Source organism: Sardina pilchardus, chromosome 3, assembly GCF_963854185.1.
Source record: "Sardina pilchardus chromosome 3, fSarPil1.1, whole genome shotgun sequence".
Classification (NCBI taxonomy): Eukaryota; Metazoa; Chordata; class Actinopteri; order Clupeiformes; family Clupeidae; genus Sardina; species Sardina pilchardus.
The window spans coordinates 6,255,657-6,260,656 of NC_084996.1; the positions used below are offsets into that span (position 1 = coordinate 6,255,657).

Below are 5,000 nucleotides of genomic sequence, written 5' to 3' on the forward strand. Positions count from 1 at the left end.
ACAAGTTACAAGTGAACGCCGTCGTTTTCAGTTTTCCTATGGGTCAGTGATTTGGTCAACTGTCAGTGAATTGTAAAAAATTATGTATGTGTGTGTGTGTGTGTGTGTGTGTGTATGAATAAGGGATATTCATACATGCAATACCATATAAAACATTTGTGTGATTTATGGGAACAAAGTTGTTATACAAAGTAAATATAGCTATATAGATGTGTATGAGTGAGTAGTGTGTGTATGTATATGAGATTGTGTGTGTGTGTGTGTGTGTGTGTGTGTGTGTGTGTGCTCGCACGCACGCATGTATGTGTGTGTGTGAGTGTGTGTGTGAGCGGTACAATGGGAGGCATTGTTAAGGAGGCAGGTTCCTGCGTGCCGCCTCTCTCCTCTACCTGAACAGCAGACAGGTGTAGCTCACCTAGTCACGCACAGCCGGGCTGCCAACAACCTGCACTCCCTCTCGCTCTCTCTCTCTCTCTCTCTCTCTCTCTCTCTCTCTCTCTCTCTCTCTCTCTCTCTCTCTCTCTCTCTCTCTCTCTCTCTCTCTCTCTCTCTCTCGCTCTCTCTCTCTCTCTCTCCCTCTCTCCCTCTCGCTCGCTCTCTCTCTCTCTCTCTCTCTCTCTCTCTCTCTCTCTCTCACTCTCTCTCTCTCTCTCTCTCTCACACTCACTCACTCACACACACACACACACATGCGCACTTACACACACGAACACAGACGCACACACATACATCTATGCACTCACACACACATCCACACACACACACACACACACAGTCATATTTGCTCTTCACTATATATCCTTAGTCAACATATCTACACAGTATGTACAGTACTGTATGTTTATATATACATTTGCAGTGTATTCATTATCAACACAAACTGTATAATCTTTGCACAATATTTAGGATATATGCTGCTCACACAGACAGTTGTAGTAAGTGACACACTCTTACTGACCCACTCATTCATAAACACACACATGCACGCAACTAACAAACAGAGCAAGCCAAATCCTGCAGTCTGTGTGTCTAACCTTGTTCATAAGGTTAATGTTGATCATAAAAACTCTTGTAAAATAAACACCAGAAGGCAAAACACTCAGGTCACGAATCCAGCAGGAGAGACCTGGCTATCGCTTAACACGCACGCACGCACACACACACACACACACACACACACACACACACACACACACACACACACACACACACACACACACACACACACACACACACGCACATGCACACACACACACACACACACACACACACACACACACACACACACACACACACTCACATACACATGCATATATATGCATACAAACATACACGCACACACACACACACACACACATACACACACACACACACACACACACAACTCAATACAAAACTGTCTTGATGTGAGTACACTGTGTTTGTGAGGCGTGAGTCAGATTCTCCAGTGAGCAGTGTCTGGACATCAGCCTCCACATCTCCTGCCACTGACGTCCTCTCTCCCCGGCCAGCCAGCATGCGAGGCGATACCCCTGCTTCTGATTACGGCTCTTATTCTGTCCTGCTGACAACTTGCGTGCTGACTTTATAAGATCACTTAATCATAATTAAGTAATCAGGTAATTATTCCTTCCAGGGTATCGTGTAAAGTTGATGGATGTACTGTTTTTCTTTTGTTGTTGTTGTTGTTGTTGTTGTTGTTGTTCTGACTGTTGGAGATCTGAGACAGTGTGTTTGGAGATTTGTTCATATTTTCAGGTGTCTGTCATTGTGGGTCAGTTCCATTCTCCATGCGGTGGTGGTGGTGGTGGTGGGAGGCGTTGGTGTTGGTGATAATTGCACCCTCTGATTTTTCACTGTCACAGACACAGGTGTGTCTCCTGGTGCGTTTACAACTGTTGATAATAGCAGTAATAACAACCACAACATCATCGGCAGCTACTAGATCAACAACAACAACAACAACAAAATAATAACAATATTAATATCACACTTACACTATCATTTCATTTAAATACGTTTTTTGTAGCTCCCATCTCTTTCTCTGACTTTCTCTAAGCAATTCCCAAACTAACAGCTTGTCCTACAAGGCTTCATAAATAATCACTCCCTGCCATACTTTCCCCTTCAAAAGAAGTGAAAAAAGTCAAGAGGGGAAAAAAAAACTGTGGGCTTCAGAGCAGCGGTGGCTTTGGAATGCGAGACAGGAATGCCGTCGGGTTAGCGAGCCGAGGGGGTTTGATCGTGGGGAGAACAATGTCTTTGTTTTCTCTAGTCACGCAAGCCTGTGTGCGCGTACCTCCAGCGACTCCTCAGCCCGGCCTCAGAAGAAAGCGATCAAGTACCTGCAATTGACAGAATCGCGTGCAATTCAGGTACCCCAGGCGAAGGCTGGCAGGGAGCCAGGGAAGGGGCGTGGCCCAAAAGCCACAGCACTGGGTTCTTGGAGAGAGGGAGAGAGAGAGAGAGAGAGAGAGAGGGGGGTGGGGGGGGGATCAGAGTTACTATAGATCCTCAGGTGTCATCATTAAGGGAGAAAAAAAGGTCACATAAACACCGTAAATGTGGTATCATATTTCCCTTTCTCCTTCTTAAGTCAAACCTCATTTAAAGGCTATTATATCATGGAGAAATAATACCATAACATATGCAAGAGTGTTTAAATCATTATGTGATCTAACATATACTGCTAGGGCACATACTGAAATGCAGTGGCTTATAATGATTTACTTTATAAACATCAGGTTAATGCATGACGTGTTTCGAATTTATTGGCAGACATTCAATGCTGTAACAAGGTAAACATGTTTGCATCCTTGAATTAGTACTGAATGGGAAAATGGTTTCTTCATGAGTAATTATTTTCCTTCAGTATATCATGCATGTTTCTTTCTTTATTTTTTTTGATCTGACCACAATGTTTTTTTTTTTTCTGTTGACCACCCATGGTCAGCTTTACAGAATGTAACAACTGAAATGTTAGCAGTGATGATAATGGAGAAATCATAATTTTATTATGGTGAGATGGAAGTAGTTTACCAGTATGTTCAACTGTGCGCATTACCATAATATATTATATTATTATATATATTATACACAGCTGTTTTGTAGATTTTCCAACCTACATACATTCCACGGACAATACCATACTTTGCCCCCTGGCCCAAACTGAGGACTTTCAGATTTCAGTCCAGTCAAAAAAATGTCACATTTTTCCCTGTTGATGACGGAGCCTTTAAACTTGATCAGCAGTCTCCAGAGGCGAAGGTGCACTGCAAGAATGGGAGCGAGCGAAGAAGACAAGTGGCATATTCATCACGCGCTGACTCAAAGCAGCGGCACCCTCCCATCTGCCTCTTACGACAGCAGATCACTATCTCACTCACACGGCCACGCCAGCTAGCTCACACGCAATGCCCTCCTGCCCCGAGTCTGCGGTTTTGCGCTGTTTCACAAGAATGTTTGAATGTCAACAAAGAGATGTGTAGTCACTACACGGCAAATAAAATGACACGTGGTTAACGGCCTGATAAAGTAAAATGAGAAATAAATTTAAAAAAAAATACTGATCTATGGTTAGCTCAGGATACATATATGATATTGTGTGAATGCTCCACACAAACTGTAGGTCTTTCTTTTGGGGGGCGTTGTAGGCTACGACAACGGGAACACAAATCAATAGCCTACAATAAGTAGCCTAATAATTTAACTATGCATGTGCATATTTAACTATGTCCATGCATCAGACATCACCCATTGGCTAATCCAACAAATGTGGTGTTGTTATTATAATTATCATTAGTAGTATTAGCTTTTGCTGTTGTACTGGCGAGGGAGGCAAAAACACACAATTATGCCGCGCGATTTCAAGTGAAGCTACTCCATTTCCCTGTATGCTTTGCGGGTGGGTGAGGTACAGCTCATGTGCGATGCCTTCGATTTTGCTGTGACTGTGAGAGCTTCAGAGCGCTCTGCTCGGCCGATGAAGCAGGAGGCGTGGAGGGAGGTCTTTCTTGGGACGTCTGTTTGACATGAGATGGGACTGTGACACTGAACAGCGTAACATTTTCAGGAGGAGTTGGGAGTTTTAAACTTGACTAACCTTTTGGGAATTTACAGCTTGGATTCAGTTTGTTTTTTCTCTGTCAGGATATTTTTGTGATTTTCACTACACAAGCCCATGTCTCCGCTGACTAGTGATATATGCCTATCACTGTACACCTGAGACTTGACATGGAGTATATCAAAAATGTTTTGTGCTGCCTGGAGAGATTAGTTATTGCTTCCATGGATCGGCGTGGGACCGGTACATTTCAAGGATTTGCGCAGGGGACGCTGGTGGAGATCAGTGGAGAAGGAGCCCGGAGCCCTGCTCCGCTGTGTCTGGACGGTGGCTGGGACCTTATGGTCAGCGTGCCTTTGGGAATAGCCTGCGCTGTCTCCCTCTCACTCACACACACACACACACACACACACACACACACACACACACACACACACACACACACACACACACACACACACACACACAAGTGCTAACGTGAATCGTCCCATCTGGAAAGCACTTTGGAGTACCGGTTACCTGTCCGATGGATTATTGTGACATAGGAACTAGGATATATCATCCGTTGGATACATGGAATCAAAGACAGGTAATGGAATATTTATGGAACATTATGTTGGTGTTTGTGCTTTAGAACTCAAAGACGTCAGTCTACAGGCATATGTGCATGAGCGTACCATCCCGTGTTTTAATTGCACTCTGAGCGTGATATCTGACATCTGTGTGGCCATTCACGTCTCTGGTGGTTTGGACGTATGTTCAACATTGCTGGTTTAGCTTCCTTGTTTTGTGTTAACTGCATTGCGTTCTCAGGTTTTACGCAAACCCCAATATCAGCGAATTTTAAACTTTAGCGGGAACAGAGCGCAAGATGAGCAGGGGAAGAGTGTGCAGCGCAGCCTCCGGGTTGATGAGATGTTTCTGGATTCGGAAACGT

The 5,000-nt window shown here is 44.1% G+C and overlaps 1 long non-coding RNA gene across 1 annotated transcript in view; it reads left to right on the forward strand.

Annotated features, from left to right (window-relative positions):
* The first annotated feature begins 3,982 nt into the window (after positions 1–3,982).
* Positions 3,983–5,000, forward strand: part of LOC134076053 (uncharacterized) — a 67,699-nt gene continuing 66,681 nt past the window's right edge. The window contains exon 1 of the long non-coding RNA XR_009938528.1: positions 3,983–4,652. This is a non-coding gene — a long non-coding RNA (uncharacterized LOC134076053). The remainder of the gene's footprint in view (positions 4,653–5,000) is intronic.